The sequence below is a fragment of the Cupressus sempervirens genome, chromosome 5, assembly GCF_028749045.1.
Source record: "Cupressus sempervirens isolate cs-2001-9-10 chromosome 5, ASM2874904v1, whole genome shotgun sequence".
Classification (NCBI taxonomy): Eukaryota; Viridiplantae; Streptophyta; class Pinopsida; order Cupressales; family Cupressaceae; genus Cupressus; species Cupressus sempervirens.
In genome coordinates, this window is record NC_143122.1 from 513,039,694 (window position 1) to 513,058,530 (window position 18,837).

At 34.8% G+C, this 18,837-nt stretch overlaps 1 pseudogene; it reads right to left on the reverse strand.

Moving 5' to 3' along the window:
- The window catches only part of LOC149556956 (nematode resistance protein-like HSPRO1), a 111,206-nt pseudogene extending 97,637 nt beyond the window's left edge, over positions 1 to 13,569 (reverse strand).
- Positions 13,570 to 18,837: the final 5,268 nt, after the last annotated feature.

Consider the following 18,837-nt stretch of genomic DNA (forward strand, 5'->3'; position numbering starts at 1 on the left):
CCTCCGGTCAAGAATGTTTCTACTTCTGAGAAAGGTCCATTTATCTTGGAAATCCTGACCAAATCATAGATATGAATATCTCTAGAATGGATCATACCCTTGTGTGGAGATTCTTGGGAGCTAGACCAAATATCGAGATTGTTAGAGCCTTTGTTAAAAGGAAATGGACTTTGAAGGGACAAGTTGATATTGTTGCAATGTCAAAAGGATGCTTATCCTTATGCTTCTCCTGTGATGAAGATAGAAGAGACATTTTATATAGTGGACCATGGGTTGTGGGTAACAATACAATGATTTTACAAAAATGGTCCCCTAACCTGAAATCCCAAGATGAATTGGTGGTTCAAGCCCCTATCTGGATCAAACTTAAAGGATTGCCTCTTGAGTTCTAAGTTGATGATATCTTCCAAGGAATTACTGATACCTTTGGAGAACTCTTATCTATGGACCTAGTGATAGTTTCAAGAAGGAGACTAACTTATGCTAAAATCTGCATGGGGGTCATTCAAGGGGTTGATAAGTCGGAAGACATTACACAAAGATCTAAATCAGGAGCCTAACAGTACAAGATTGAATATGAAACCATCCCTTTTGCATGCTTCCATTGTAAAAAATTTGGCCACTAGGTGAAGAAGTGCCCTACAAAGGTTAGCATTCTAATTTTTAAAAATAAAGAATGGGTTTGAAAAGGCTCTAAAGATGATGAGGTTGTGGAACAAAACCAAGTTGTGAAGGAGACAAAAGAGGATAATGTCTGGGCTCAGGCAAAGACTCTCCAATTGAGTAAAATTAATGAGAAGGAGATCTTGGAAAAGGATGCAGTTATTCCCATTAATAATCTAGAGATTAAGGATATTTTTGATGATGATGGTAAGAATAGAAGAATGGTAATAGTTGAGACTAAGGATATTTTAGAAGTAGAAATTTTGGGTGACTGTAGCAAGAATATTGCTAATAGAACAATTTATATTATCAAGAGCTATAGGAATGTATTATTCTAGGACTAAGTACCAAGGATAATAGGAGTTCACCTCATAGGGAAGGACCGTTAAAGGACATCTCACCCAAGTGGGGGGATGCATAAGATATCTTTAGAGCTTTGATAGATGAGGAAGAAGGTATTGGAGTAGAATGGATAGATGTGAAGTCTAAAAAGAAATTCAGAGCTAAGAAAAAGGACGAGATTAACTTTAAAAATAACAAAGAAAATTCCTTGATGAATAGGGGAAAAAGGAGTACCAAGTTAGGGGATGTTATTCATTCCCTTACTCCAGCAAGAAAGAATAACAAAACAGGGGAGCTAAGGAGTAAAGAGATGAGGATGTTTCCCTTACTCTAAGAGGGAAGTGTATCAAAATAAGGGATATTGGTCAAACCCCTATCCCATTAGGGAGACCCATTAATCTACAGAAATTTTTTTTGGAGACCAACAGAAGTATAGCAAATGGTAGTCAAAGGACTATCTTAGAATCAAAATCATTCCATAAGAAATGAAGATTATTTTACGGAATGTAAGAGGGTTCATAATCCTCATAAGAAATATATGGTTAGGAACGTGATTAGAGATGATAAACTGGATATTGTTCTTTTATAGGAAACTAAGATGCTAAAAGATAAAGTTGAAAGTTTGTTTTTGTTTAAAAGTGGTAAGATTTTAGGGGGTGATGTTGATGGGGCCTCAAGGGGTATGGTTGTTTTATGGAATGATAATAATATTCATAGGTAACTTGTATCACATATTAGGAATATGATCAATATTAGATTTTTTAATGCTAAGGATGGAACTTCATGGGTGCAAACTAATGTTTATGCGCCTAATACAAAATGGGGTAGGAAAGCACTTTGGATTGAACTTTCTAACCAGAGAAAGAACTTTGCAAATGAGGACTGGGTCATTATGGGTGATTTAAATACACCATTGAAAGAGAATGAGAAGATGGGGGTAGTCAAACCAATTTGGACAACATAATGGATTTGATGGAATTTATTGATTATCATTTACTACATGACATGGATTTGCAAGGTGTTGACTATACTTGGATGAATAGAAGGTTAGGTAAGGATATCATCCAAGTAAGACTTGATAGAGCCCTTATTATTAATTATTGGTTTCAAATTTATAAATGCTCCTTAGTAGCTCATATGAGAGTAGGTTTTGATCATTGTCCCATTTTTCTCCTGGTTGACCCTGTCACCATTAAAAAGCACTATACTTTTCACTTTGAAAAAATGTGGACTTTACATCCTGGGCTGGAAAACCTTATTAAGGATTGGTGGGGGATTCATGTCGAGGGAACAATAATGTTTAAAGTTGCTAAAAAGATGAGAAATATTATAGATAATATCAAAAGATGGAATGGGGAAACTTTTGGGAATATCTTTGACAACAAAAGTAGGATTCTGGAAGAATTAAAAGTGATTCAGGATAACATTCAATCTGAGGGTTATGAGAATGTGTCTAGGGAGGAAGAGGATTTGAAATTGATTGAGTTGCATGATATTATTACCAAGGAGGAGATGTACTAGAGGCAGCGGTCTAGAAAAGTGTATATTAAAGAAGGGGATAGGAATACTAATTTTTTCTATATGAACACTTTGAAGCATAGGATGGATAATAAAATTTCCTGGTTAAATTTTCATGGTTTTTTTAGTGATGAGGATGAGGCTATCAAAAGGGAAGCCATGAGTTTTTTTAGTGGTTTGTTGGAGAGAGAACACAATCTTGATAAGGAAAAACAAAAGGAGTTTCTAAAGTGAATTCCAAAAAGCATATTTGAAGATCAGAACAAAAACCTCACTGCCATCCCTTCCAATGTTGAAATAACTAAGGTTGTTTTTTTCCTTTGAGGGAGACAAGGCTCCTAGTCTAGATGGTTTCCCTTACCTCTTTTTTCAAACTTATTGGCATATCATTCAAGAGGATGCGTTTAGTGGAGTTTAAGAGTTCTTTGGTTCTAGAAAACTTCTTAAAGAGTTTAATGGTACTTTTTTGGATTTGATATCCAAAAGCTGGGGGCTGATAGCATGGACCAATTTAGACCAATTAGTCTTTGAAATTCTTTATAAGATCATCTCTAAAGTTCTTACTCTCAAGATTTTGTCTTTATTACCTAGTCTAATTTTGAGACAAAAAAATGTGTTTGTTCTAGGTGTAATCACCTAAAAATGATCATCTAGACTATTAGCTTCCTTCTCATGATTTTGAATAATTTAATTAATCATTTACCTAGACCAAATTGCTAATAATCAATTAATTTGATTATAACCTATAGTTTGAGTATGCTATCCTAAGTTCATTATCTGGTTAAAAGAACATGTCCCCTTTTAATTAAATAAAAGCCCCCTTTCTTCTAACCCACTTAAAGTGCACACATAAAACATTATTTCTATTTTGCAAATTAAAGGAAAAGATTCTTTTTGTCTCATATGGGAAGCAAACTTCTATTTTATTGGTTGACGTGTGTGTGCACGTGGATCAACTTCACTTTCAAACTCCATTGTTGATCTTCCATCATCTTTGTCTTGATCTCCAACGTCTGTATGACTTTAAAAGAAAGAGCTCTCCTCTTGTCAAAGGGTTCATCCACCTTTTGAATATTATTATGTTGTAGGTTTTCTAATAGGTTTCTTTGGAGCTTTGTGGAGAACTTCCATTTTCTTGTCTTCATTCTCTCATTCCATCACACTCTAGCCTAAAGTCATGTTGCATGTTAGTTTAGTTTCTCTTTTGCAATGATTTATCTCACATAGCTTAACTAGGTTGGTGATAACACTCTCATCCTTGCTTAGAATAGCTGCATTTTTCATATTCATATTAGTTTATTTTACACTTGCATTGCATTATTGAGGCATCCTTTGTAGACATTTGCACTCTTGCATCTCATCTCTAAGAGAACCTCCTATTGCATGGTTTACTAGCAAGAAGAGCATTCCTAAGGCTCAACTGAGAGCCCTCACATTTGAATCATACTCTCTTGTACTCTATGGATAGGGGGCTCCAAGCTAGCATCCAAGCATTTTGAACTCATGGAATCACTTGGATAGAAGGGTTTAGAGTGTGACATTTTCTTAGAGTACATTTTTGGCACACACCATGGGGGTTATCTTGACACTTATGCTTTGATATAGGTGTAATCTTGCTAAATTGAACTTAGGGAATCTAATCGTATAGTTATCTTAACTTATATGTCTCTAATGCTTGGATTGGATTTCCACATACCTATTGATCATACTCATAACTTCATAGTTATACTAGTGATGGTTGTATGATCTCATAATGTCCCTAATAAATGCTCAATGATGAAATTAGAGTCTAAATGTTATGTGATTCTTGTTGGTGAACCACTTTGCGTATTAGCTTGCATTATAGGTTCATTCTCTAGCATAGTTTTTCATCCTTGCATATGATGAGAACTCTCTCATCATCTTTATGTGGATATATTGGCTAACTACTTTCATATCTTTCTTTGCTTTCTTCTTGATCATGTCTTTTCATTTTCTTGATCTTTCGCTTCACCTTTTTGCTATCCTATCATCACAAGGGGTTAATCTACAAATCACATTCTATCTATCCAAGTGTTACATGTTTCAAAAACATGAGTTTATATCATACACATGAGAGCTAAACATTATACATGAGAGAGATACATGAGCATATCCACATAAGTATAAAAGCAACACATACATGAGCAAGAAATAGAAATAGAAACATCACATGAAAACTTAAAATATTGAAACATCCATCAAAATTTGACAAGTACACAAATTTTTTGATCAAATCCAGTATCTCATATATATCAATGTGTCACAATAAAAATACAAATGTGAGGTCCAAAATTTGGATACCCATCTCAAAATACATGGAGTACACTCAAAACTGCTAGCCTAGACCTAAGACTGACTCACACCCTCTACCTGTGCCTCTACCCATATTTCTCTTTGCTACCTTAGTGGTACCTCCTCCTCCTCCTCCACCTCCACCTCCAACTCCCTAGTAGCCTATGCCTATGTCTATCTCCTCCCAAATTAGGAACTATCCCCAATCTCCATCTGTCTCCTGCCTTTGCCTCCACCTCTGTCTCCTCCATGTCCCCTGCTATAGTTAGGGCATTTGGCTCTATAAATTGAGGAAAAGGATGTCTTTGGATCTCAAATAAGTAAGTTGGATCTACCCCTACACTAGCTACATCTGGATGATAATCCCAAGGAGTGCACACTAAGGTTGTTGTCTTTTAGATAGTCATCTAATAGTCTAGCATGGGAAGCCATCCTCATGCCTCATCTGAGTGGAAGCAAGCATAGGTAGTAGTTTCCACTAAAATCACCTGTAGCTTTGCAAGCTAACACCATACCTAGCTAATCACAAATCTCTCCATGACCTTTGAGTGCCTGCCTACGAATGGTTTGTTATATCGCATATACTCTAACTCACAGGCATTAAACCATCTATGGCACTCTTGATAGGGCCACCATGTGAAAGTTTTTGAGTTATCAAAAATGCATTGGTAATATGTAATATCACCACTATGGGTCTATGGGAAAAATCCTATGTATCCAAAAATATAGGGTTGGCTCCGCTCCCGTGGCTGCACTGTGGTCAGATCAAAACAATGTGCTCCCATGCCCAGATCTGTACTAATACCACTGTGCATGCCCAAGAGTGACCCTCATGGTACACTATCTCATGTAGCTCATGATACATGTCTGCAAGAATAGTTGGGCCCCATGTCATCCTATGAGGCTATGCAATCAAAACTATTATCAATCGACCCCATCCTAGCGAGAAGCCCTTCTGGCTTCTATCTATCACCAATGCCTAAGTAACTAGAGAGCATAATAAACATGGTAGTGACTAATCACTCTCATACTCATCAATGATTCACTACCAACTCAAATGATGATCTAAGATGGTGACATCGTGAAACATCTACTACATCATTGCTTGCCCCTCTGTTGGGGTCTAATCATAGTACACTTGTGACATATAACCAAACTTGGCATCAATATCTCTCGCATCAATATCAAAATTTGAAAGGATAATAGAGAAATCAAACATACAACTCATTGGATCACCATGGCAAGGTACTCGAAGGATGCAATACACATCTTCTAAGGTGATCGAGGCCTCTCTAGTCAACAAGTGAAACATGTTATGCTCATTGTGCCACCGCTCAGAAAGTGTAGTCAACAATCCATGGTTCACTTGTATATGGGGCATCCATATAACCCATCTCAACTCCATGCTAGCTATGGTGGTAGTCTCATCATCTGTCACATACTCTATAACCCGCAACCCCACCACTTTGGGGGCTCTGATAAGAAATGTAGGAAATACCATCTACAACACAAGACACACAAGCATTAGTATCACATCAAAAACATGAGCAACATGCACAATTGAACATAAAAATGCTTTAAAATAAGTTGTGAAACATTTCTTGCTATATGCAGGCGATATAACATGTTGATTACATATCATGCAATAATTCTTGATATACCCGTGCAATACATTTTTTTTGTGCAACATTTCACACCAGTTCATGCAACAAATGGGTATGTTCCATACGATATAGTTTTTACTACTCAAAGAATATATTTTTCAATGTGAAGTATCATACAATATTTTCTAAAGTAACTGTATGATACTTTTTAAAATATCACATAATATTTCATATTTTACTTCTAAAACTTGCAAAAAAAGCTCAAAAAAGAGGTAAAATTTTGAAAACTTACTAGTGCCTCGTAGTGGGTTGGCCAGTTGTGCAACTAGCTACACTCGAAATAGTGTTGGTGGGTCAGAATGCCTGCTAATGCCATTTCCTCTCTCCAAATCACTCTAAGCTCTCCAAATTCACAAAAGACAAAATGAATTTGAAAATGACACTTGGACCCCTTTTATAGCCTTTCGACCTCATTTTGATCTAATTTTCAAACTCCTTAGAATTCCACAAAAGTTGTTCCCCTAGCTAATTTTGATGTTCTAGATCCATTTTTAGGATCAAAATTGAAATCTAAGTCCATCTTGATAGTCAAAATCACATTTTAAAATTCTACCTTCTTCTCATAAACTAGCTCACCTTTTTAGGTCTAATCTTCAAATATTTACTAGGGCATCTTCATTTCTTCATGTCTTCATCATTTCTACACTTTATATCTACTCCAATTCACATTTTCATGTCTAAAATCACTTTTCTACTTGATTTGACCTAATTTTCATGCTTTATCCTTCGTGGCAACTGTGGTCAAATAAGGGCATTCTGTCATTCCTTAGTAGTCATTCTTTGGTTTTAATCATATATCTATTGTCTTGGACATTTCTATATCTTGATATGGTCATATATTGCTCATTTTTGCATTTTCCTTACCTCATTTCAATTTCAAACCCGAGGGGGCATAAATACTCTATCATCGCTTGCTATAGCTATCTATTTCTCAGGAACAAATGTTTGATCTTTTCATTTGCTCTCGATCTATAATATTTTCTTGATGTTAGCATCCTTGCATGAATTCTAACATCATCTCTTTCATAGTGTTTAGTACTACCACTATCAGGTTGTGCATTCAAGATTTGCTATCTCTTTCTACATTTCGTTCTTCAAAATCAAATATCTCTATTGCTTACTTGGATTCTATTTTCTTTGACATAGTGTGTTCCCAGATCGATCACATGTTAGTCAAAGAGGGGCAAATGTAATCACCTAAAAATGGTCATCTAGTCTATTAGCCCCCTTCTCAACATTTCAGCTAATTTAATTAATCATTTACCTAGACCAAATTGCTAATAATCAATTAATTTGATTGTAACCTATAGTTTGACTATGCTATCCTAAGTTCATTATTTGATTAAATGAACATGTCCACTTTTAATTAAATAAAAGCCCTCTTTCTTCTAACCCACTTAACGTGCACACATAAAACATAATTTATATTTTTCAAATTAAAGGAAAAGACTCTTTTTGTCTCATATGGGAAGTCAACTTCTATTTTATTGGTTGAATTGTGTGTGCACATGGATCAACTTCACTTTCAAACTCCACTGTTGATCTTCCATCATCTTCATCTTGATCTCCACCATCTATATGGCTTTAAAAAAAAGAGCTCTCCCCTTGTCAAAGGGTCAATCCACCTTTTGAATATTGTTATGCTACAAGTTTTCTAGTAGGTTTCTTTGGAGCTTTGTGGAGAACTTCAATTTTCTTGTCTTCATTTTCTCATTCCATCACATTCTAGCTTAATATCATGTTGCATGTTAGTTTAGTTTCTCTTTTACAACAATTTATCTCACATAGCTTAACTAGGTTGGTGGTAGCACTCTCATCCTTGCTTAGTGTTACTAATTTAACATACCTTCTAAATTGCTATGTTATGCTTGCCTTTATATTGGGCTAGGTGTTTTTAGTTGCTCAACATACATATTGTAGAATGAAATGGATATCGAAAATAAAGTATAGAAATCAGTAAACAAGAAAATTGATCACTTTTTATTCGAGATACAAGTACTAGAACAAATCATTTTATTGAAATACTCAAAAGTTATTTTGATAAGGTACAAAGTGTTCAAATTTTACACAGTACTTAAATGCAATGCATTCAAATACCACACAAACATTCTTAGCTCCTAACTTAATATCTGAATAAACACACTATATAAACAAAAAAGTACTAATAAGATAAAGGGAAAGGCCTCCATTGCCTGAATGGAAGATTCATTATTCTAAATGTTGAAGGAGTGAGCCCACATCTCCATTTGGGAATAACCCTGCAAAAAATGAAAGAAGAGGAGGGTCAGTTCATATGAACTAAGCAATGGAAATCTCTCTAGTTATCTTGACACTATTGTTCCTACAACATGGTTATTCAGATAACTATATTAAAAGATAAGAAGGAAAGAGAGAAATATGAAAGTAAAATAGGTTTATACTAATGAGTTTGTTTCATGTGTAGATACAGGTATGAAGTTTGAGGTTGTTGAAGGATCTTGCATAAATTACATGCCTGAAGCCTTTTGACTAAATCATGTAGAGGCCAAAATTGAAGGATTGAGGCTATTGAAGGGACACACATAAATTACAAGTGTGAAACCTTTTGATCAAATCATGTAGGGGCGAAGACTAATGACATGGGGAGACTGTTGATGGGGCATACGTAAATTAGAAGTATGGGACCTTCTAGTTGAACCATAATAAAGGTTTGAAGACATGAGGAGATTGTTAAAGGGACATGCATATGTTACAAGTATAAGCCTTTCAGTCAAATCATGGTGGACACATGGAATTCTTAGTCTACAAGCAAAAGGAATAAGATCTTTACAAATATATGGGCAAGAAATAAAAGGTTTCAAACAACAAAGATTTTATGAAAAAAATTGTGATATGTAATGAAATTGAATAAAGCTACAATAATTAATGCAATAAAGCATAAGTGTTTTTTTTTTACAGCCATAAATGTTTCGGATATACAGAGTAATCAATTGTCATTTATTAGTGGGTAAATCTAAAATATCATTAAGGAATGTAGTATGTGATTTAACAAGTATTTGCTATGGGAAAAAGTGTATGTGCTGAAGATAAATATCATATTACACGGTTTGGGGCATATTTTTTGGATAAGCAGGGGATATCATTAAATGAAGGTGGTTTCTCTTCATCTACAATAGGGAATATCATTAAATGGAGATATATTTTTTACAGCAAGAAATTTCCATCATAGCTCGTGAATGAAATAAAGTCCAGTTAAAAGAAATCAGTAGAACATGACACGAGATGTATTTTCCAGAATAAGAAAAATAGGCAACAAGCTACAACATAAATGGATGGAATGTGTTAGATATTTTAAAATTAGATATTCGATATATATGCATAACATAAGGATTTCATGAGTGTTCTAAACCAGGTTAACATCAGGAGAAGATTACATTTTTTACAAAAAAATGTCAAGTTTTCGCAGAAAGCATCTACAAAAATTATAGTAGCAAATGTCAAGTCCGATCATGAAAATATTAAAAAATGGAATTCATTACAAGAAAATTAGTTCAAGTTACAACAAAGCTATAAAAAATGCAATACCTCTAGAATTTGTGCCATGAGAAGGAAAATCACTCAGAAAATAATCTGAACAACAAGGCATTGATCCTCAATAGCAGAAGCATCAAAAGAAGTCACAAAACGTGAATAACAAGTATGAGATGGAATCTAAACCTTGACAGATCTGGCCATAAAGGAGACCCAAAATTCACATTATCAACACTAGCTAGCTCTATATCCATAAAAGCCATGAACTAGAAAAAAAACTAGAACTGAATACCATGAAGGTGAAGCCACAACATCAGCAAAGAATTCTCAAATCTTGCAAACAAAAATTAAACTAAATATCAAAGGGAGTTTATGCCATCACCAGAAAAGGGGACTCACAAATATTATACAATATGGAACCTGTGCCATTAAAAGAAGTAACCCTCTAAAAATCATCACATGAAATTGAGTCATGGCTTCAAAAAAATAAAATGTGAAACACATTATAGATATGGCATCCAAAAGCCATGAGAGAAAGGAGTAACTCACGGTATCAATATCAGAAGAAGAATGGAGTCCAAACCCCATAAATCCATAACCAACAACATCATATCTCACAGTCTCATGCTCGAACACAAACAATGACAAGAATAACCTATCATAACACATAAACCCATGAAGGATAAGAAGCTCATGGCACTCAAACAGAAGAGGAACTCATGGCTAGTAGAGGGTGCTAGACCCAACAAAAATGGCATCCAAACTTAGCCATGAAGAAGCTCATGCCAAGTATCAACCCAATGATATTTGTAAGGAGAAACACGCCCAAAATCAGCATAAACATGTTGTCCAACATCCATTGCAAGCAAGAAATCGTAGAGAAAATACTCACGATGGCTAGGGTTTTCAAAACCTCATTTCCTTCCTATGCATGAGTCACCAAATGAATTAAAACAAAGAAAGTGTTTTCCCTTTTTGCCTTTGGTGATATTTGTTTTATTTGATAAAATTTTGGGTCCATGGTAGGGGCTTTTGATTTTTGATTTTTTGAAACTTTTAAAAGCATTTGATATAACTTTTATATATATTAAATAAATTATGTCTATTTTAATCATTTAATACATATAAAATTCATAAAAAATATTTTATATTCTCTTTCTCTTATATTCATTAACATTAATGTGTTTAAAATTAATAAATAAATAATGTTAATTATTAGACACATTAATATTAATAAATATAATAAAAAGAAGAATATTATTGTAAAATTAATATATCAAATGGCTATAATTATAAAGCCTTTGTTATTATTAATTATTATATAATGGAGTTACGGTGACTTAACAAATTTTGTTAATGCCTAAATGAAAGGGGAGAAGTTCAACGGCTAATTTTGAACACAGAAGTGAAATTCAATTAACTCTTTCATGTAAATACAAAGAGTTATATTTTTAGTAGAGATGGACTGTTTGAGTTAATTGAACATTACATGTAGTAATGAAGTCAAGTATGGAGCTATTTTTGGAGGCTAAGGGTAGTTTGAGCTTCCCATGCAATGATGGAGCACTTTAGTGCTATTTTTGGTAATTTATGGAGCAGTTAAGGCCAGTTTTGCATGCAGTTCATTATGGGGGCTTCTTTAATGCATACTTTTCATGATTTCAAGGAGTTTTACATACTATATTTTTGGGTTACTTGTGAGATCTGAGTTAGGGTTTTATGCATGACTTTGAGGAGCTAGAGATGGTTTTCCAGTTATCTATCAGTTGGACAGGTGGTTGAGAGTAGTTTTTAGAGGCTTCTTCATAGTTTGTATCATTTTTTACTTATTTTTACTAGGCATGATCTTGGAATCTGAATTAAGGTTACGAGCTCTATATATACAACATTCACCGCATTGTGAGAGATCTTTCAGATTCAGATTTTTGCACATTACAAATTTTGAGTTGATTGTAAGGGCAATTTGTAGTAGAGGTTTTTCAGCATTGGTTGTATAGATTCAACGGTTCCTTCTCATTGATTCTCATGCAATAGTGTGGATTTTTTACTTTCATGTTGTGTTTGCCTTCATTTAAGTTATATTCCTTATTGCAGATTTGAATCTTGATATGTGTGATTACAGGTCTTTATTTCTGTCCATTGTTCTTTTTGCAAAAAATTGGTAAATCTTAGGTTTTCCTTTCAAAGTAGAAGATTATGGTCCTTACATAGAATCACTTTTGTAGGTGCGAGTTTGTCTGAGTATTGTGAATCAATTGTTTCTTGCATAATTTGTGTTGATTTTATTAAAGTTACATTCAAAACCATTGGTGTATCACCTCATTTAGGTTAGTATTCATTATTTGTCATTCACTTCTCATCCCTTATCTTGCATATAATTTAGGTTTTTTGGTGATCACTATTTAGGAACCGACTTAGCTTTCGAAGATTCATCTCTCATTTTAGGACAACCCACCACCCGAGAGAGTTTCCATGTTTCAACAGGATGGCTAGATTCTACATCTTGTTATAGGCACAATCCTAATTAACAACACTTAGAATAGTTGTATTTTTCATATTCATATCAGTTTAGTTTACACTTGTATTGCATTATTGAGGCATCCTTTGTAGACATTTGCACTCTTGCATCTTGTCTCTAAGAGAACCTCCCATTGCATGGTTTACTACCAAGAATAGCATTCCTAAGGCTCAGTTGAGAGCCCTCACATTTAATTTATACTCTCTTGTACTTTGTAGATAGGGAGCTCGAAGCTAGCATCCAAGCATTTTGAACTCATGAAATCACTTGGATAGAAGGGTTTAGAGTGTGACACTTTCTTAGTGTACACCAGGTAGGTAGACTTTGGATCCTTTTATCTCAATACATGAAAATATTCACTTCCCCACCAAATCCAAGAAAGAAGGGTTTTTATTAAAGTTGGATTTATCCAAGGCTTATGATAGGGTGGACTAGGAGTTTTTAAAGTGTGGTTTGGAAGCTTTTGGGTTCAGTAAAAGATTTTTGGAGTTGGTGCATATGTTGGTTTCCTCTACCACCTTTTATGTTCTTGTTAGTGAATCTCTGACTCCTTTCTTTGGGGCTTCTCATGGATTAAGACAAGAGGATTTTTTATCTCCTATTCTATTTATCCTCATGGTTGAGTTTTTAGGTAGATTTGTGGAAAAAATAGTTCCAAAGGGGGAATTTGCGGGTTTAAGACCTTCTAAGGATTTAACCTGTTCTCATCAAAAAATTTGTGGCTGATTCAATTATGATGGGAGAAGCCTCAATCAAACATGCGAGAAATATTAAAAAGTCTCTTGAGGATTATGGGAAGGCTATAAGATAGATTATTAATTAGAACAAAAGCTCTATCTATTTCATTAACGTTAATGTGAATAGACAAAACAAAATTAAAAGAATTATGGGATGTGAGGTTGGCAATCTTTTCAGGTCATATCTTGATTTACCTCTTTGTCTTGACCTGCCTGAGTCCTTCTGGAGATCCCTAATTGACAAAATCCATTCAAAGTTAGCTGGTTGGAAAGGATCCCTCCTTAGCCAGGCCGATAAGGTCATTGTTCTAAAATCCACTTTATAGAACATGACCTTGTATGCTTTGAGTGTTTTTAAGATACCTAGGAAGTAGGCTTTGGCCATTGAAAAAATTCAAAAAAATTACTTATGGACTGGTATGGAAAAGAAGAAAAGAATGGTCTTGATTACTTGGTATAAGATTTGTATGCCCATCAAAAAAGGAGGGTTAAGTCTAAAAAATATTAATAACATGAATGATTTTTTACTTGCTAAGCTTATTTGGAGATTACATAATGAAGAGGGAGAATGGAAAGATATAAGGAATGATAAATATAATAGGGAGAATAAAGGCTTTAATTTTTTCCTTGGTAGTGAGGATACTCAAGGGGGTTCTATGATTTGGAAGCATGCTCAAAAAAATAAGTAGATTATTAATAAAGGGGTAAGATGGAAGGTTGGAAATGGCAAGACTGTTCAATTCTGGGATGACATATGGATTCTTGATCGTGATTTGAGTTCTAATTAGAAGTAGAATGGGTATATGGATCAATGCGAGACTATTTTTGGGACTTTTGTTGCTAATTATCGGGAAGAAGATAAATGGTTGAACCTTACCAAAGTTGATGAAGCTCTTAATGACCTTAAGAAAATGTTGAATGTTGTCTTTTTAGTTCATGAGAAGGATACTTTAATATGGAAATTTAATACAAATGGATTTTTTTTGTCTCATCTTTGTATGATAATACATTTGAAGACTATCATGTGCCTTGCTGGGCTAAAGCCTGGTTTAAAGGCTTGACATCCAAAGTTAACATATTTTTTTGGATCTTATTGTAGGATAAAATTCTTACGGTTGACAATTTAATGAAGAAAGGTATGTGTCTTGTTAGCAGATGTTATCTTTGTAAGGAAGAGGACGAGTTAATTAATCATTTGACCATTCATTGTGTTTAGAATAGATTGACAAAGCTAATCAAAGAAGGAGATTGTTGAAACCAGATTGAAAGAGCAAGATTGTTGAAGAAGACTATGTGTTTCAATCATTGTTTTGTCACTAATGTCAAACATCTTATTTGCTAGTAAGACAGTTGCTTATAAGATTCGAGTACTATCACTTATTTGATTGATAAAGAGGATTTGATCAAAAGATGTAACAATAGCACCTAAAAGAAAGGTTGAGTTATGATTATGTAATGAAGTACAAGAATTAGTTAAGATAATGATAACATAATGTATTGATAATATACTTAAGGTTACAAAGGCTGGTTACACTAAGAAAGTTTAGAAGAACAAGTTACACAAAGTTTGTTTGCCAAGCTTGACTGAGTGGATAGTAGGTGCTGAGCAAAGTCAGTGCAAGCTGAGCAGAAAATTAGTTGGAGCCAAGTAAAATTTCATTCTAGTGTATGCTGAGCAGAACAGTGGATGTTGAGTAAAATTTAGTTGATGTCGAGCACTAGAAAACTTTAGTTCATGCTGAGTAACTTCATAGTGGATGCCAAGAAATGTAGTATGTGTCGAGCATCAGAAGCTTGACAATACCAAGTTGATGCATTATGTAAAAGATCATGAATTCAATGGATCTGAGTTGACAAGTTTGTTTCTTCCAAGATTATGCAAATCGGGTGGAAGAGCTAGTGGCACAAAATTTAAGGTAAACCATTTTTAGACAAATTCAAAGAGGATTCTAGGAGAAGTTTCTAGAAGAGATATGAGGTGTGGGGTGGATACATTGTATCCTACCTAATACATCCAAACCCTAAATTGGATGATGGAGAATGAGGAGAAAAATATCTTAATTCCATAATTATAGGAATGGTTGGTCATGAAGCAAGGTTGTCATGTATGAGAATCTAAGGAAGATAAGGAATCAAGGGTTTTGCTTCATCTAGTGACCTAAAAGAAGAGTTTGTAATGGCATGTTAAGAAAGAAGGCTTAAGAGTATGAATGCTTGAAGGGTGAACAAGATATCAGAGCTACAAAGTATGAAGGCCAAGTATAATTAAGGACTAAATAGTGATCTGTAATCTACAAATAAAGTTGTAAGTTGTATCAAATCAAAGCCTTAGTGTTACTCTCTAACAATTGTATCAGTCTAGGGTAAATCCTTTGGATTAAGGTTGACCTAGTAGTCATTTGTAAATCTTTTAATTGGGTAACATTCAAAGTGAATGGTCTAAAGTCCTCTAACAAGGCTCACTCCTAACAAGGTGATTGAAATCCTTTAACAGGGTCACATTTAACAGTGTGTATTGTAACCTTTAACAGGGCTGGCCTTTCATAGGGCAACACTTTAAAAGAGTGAAAAGAGTAGCATGTTACTGCTGGTTTTTCCCAAATTGAGTTTCCTTGTAAATCATTGTGTCAAGTGTGTTGATGAATCTGTTATTTTTCATGCTTTACATTTTTGCAAGTTGATTTGATAGTAACCTACAAGTTTTAAGTGATTATATATTCTTATGGATGCATGCATGATGAATAATGTTTTATGGGTTCACTAAGCTATGAAAAGTTTTATTTATACATTTGGACCTTAGATAATTGATTCACCTGACTCCCCCCCAGTTATTCTAAAATATTCCAACATGTTAGTATCAAAGCCATCTACTTAAGAGGATTAATTTGAAGGTACTAGAAGCACAAAGATCAAGATGTCAAAAAGATAATTACCCAAGCTCAATAGAGATAACTTTCTTACATGGAAAAGTTTGATGAAGCTACACCTTGGAGGACTCAGAGATCATGCACAATTGACCATTTATGTGGAGCATGTTGATCCTGTTGGTGCCCCAACTGCTGAAGATATGAAGAAGTAGAAAGAACACAACCTGTAAATGTTGGAGATTGCCTCTGCCCTAAGTATGCCAAATTTGGTGATATCACAAGTCTCGACAATATAAAGAAAATGTGGGATGCCCTAACCACTATCTATGGAGGAGACACAAATGTTCTAAGAGCTAAAGTTGAAAGTCTCAGAGGTAAGTTTGATGATATGAGAATGGAAGAAGGTGAGAATATTGCTCAATATGTTGAAAGGATAAACGAAGTTGTTAATGCAATAAGAGGAGCTACTGGTAATATAGATGATAATATATACTAAGCAAAGTTTTAAGGACATTATTGCTTATATATGCTATTAGAGTTTCTCCAATTCAAGAGCTGAGATATATTCCAGGGAATAAACTATCACTTGAAGGTTTGGTAGGTAGACTCACTACTTTTGAGCTATCTAACTTTGATAATTACAAACCTAAGAAGATTGAATTTTCTTTCAAAGCTAAAGTTTCATTAAAGGAACTTGATGAGAAGAAAAAGAAGAAGTTGTAGGATTTGAGCAAAAGAGCACAACAAATCCATGAAGCCCAAGAAAACCTACATGCAGAAAACCTGTCATGGAGAAGAAAAAGACAAGAAGAGGCAAGGGTTTGATCTGAAAAACTTAGATGAAGAAAATATTATTCAATGGGTCTTCATAATGAAAAATACAAAGAGATCAATCCTTATAAAAAGAGATTGAAACTCAAAAAGGGTAACCTAAAGCCTAAAAAAGCTATGTTGCACAATATAATTAATAAAATATTAATTATATGCACCTACAAGATAGCTTAAGCAAACTAGAGTAATATGTAACTTATTTAATTAAATCAAAGTGATTTAATTAGTAAGTGCGAACAAATAATTACTCTAACACCCCCCTTAAGCGAAGCTCAAGAAGTAAGCTAACATAGCACAACTGTGAAAGCAAGAAAATTGGGTCCTGGCAACAAGGCCTGATCAGGTACCCAATCACAACAAAATCTCTATAAAGAGGATAAATAGAGAAAACCACATGGGAAAAACCCTACTCAAAAAAGAGATAGCAAAGAATGTTCTAGAAGAAGGAACAAAGAGATTAGAAGAGAATCACTGAAGCATGAGGAACCGCAAAACTCTGTCAAAAAGCTAATCTGTAGAACCTCCATGGAAATAGAAGGCATGAACCGAGTGTTTCTATATGGTAGATAATCCATCTCACCGAAATGCATAGGTAGCCAGCCACTGCAATTGCCTAGTATGTAGGATCAAGTACTAAATACATAGCTCACACCAACAAACCATCAACCAAAGAAGCATAGAACAATAATATAACCCCCCCTTAATGCAGGTAAGGTGACAGGCAGCTGAAAAGGTGGGCCAAAGAATCTCCTACAACATAGGAACCAGACACATCAAGAGTGAGGTACAAACACCAATAGAGGCACATGTCATTGAAATTGCATGAGGCAAAAGAGAAAGAGGGCCTATAAGTGGCAAACAACTATCCCCCCCATGGCACTTTATAAAATAGTGCGAGTACAATGAATCACAATGATGAAAAGCATCCCGAAATGCAAGAGTGGCACTTTATCTCAGTGCATTGCATAAAGACATTTACAATGAATATCAACAATGATTAGAAAAAAACATAAGGCTGAAACAACAGAAGGTAGAGCCCAAAATGAAGCAACAAAATTGATCCTCAGACCTAAAACAATCAAGATACCCATCAAAATGCTAAAACACAAAAGACTAAATAGGATGTGCCTAGAAAAAAATATGGACCAACAACCAGCATCACTAGAAAGAGTGTACAAAGAACTTTCCAGTGATATAAAGAAGTCCAAAAACACAGATTCGATGCTCAAGATATGCCTCCTAGAGTGCAAAATAGAACATCTAGCTTTGACTACCAAAATAGGCAACCAAACTACATCAAAACCCAAAAACACCTATACCATCATCTCCATCTTAAAACCAGCTTTTTGGCACATTTTTTAGATCGAAAAAATACGTCTGTATGCTCAAGTTATGGAGAAAAAACCACCAAGCCCTCTGAAATGCAAAAAAAAAAAAATTTTAATAAAAAAATAAAAAACAAAAAAAATCCACAAAAAAAATGCACTGCCACTTGGGTGGAGGCGAAGCTGAAGAAGGCAGCAGAGCCGCTGGTGGCCGCGGTGGTGGGTGGGAGTCGCCACTAGCGGCGAGGCCACTAAGCGGTGACGGTCACCAGAGGCACTGCAGTCAACGGACTGCCGACAACTTACCATAGGCGGTTATCGCTAATCGCTAATGGTCTCGGTGACTGTAGGCAGTTTTTAAATCACTGCGGCAAAAAATGGCCATTAAAATTTTTTTTTGCAATTTTTTAGATTTCACAACACATCAGATTGTGTGTAGAGGTCGTACAACAAATTTTTTTGCCTCCCATATCAACGTTGTCCAAATCAGACAAATTTTATATCAAAAGGGGGGTTTTGACACCTTTTGGATCCATCTGTGATATCTGT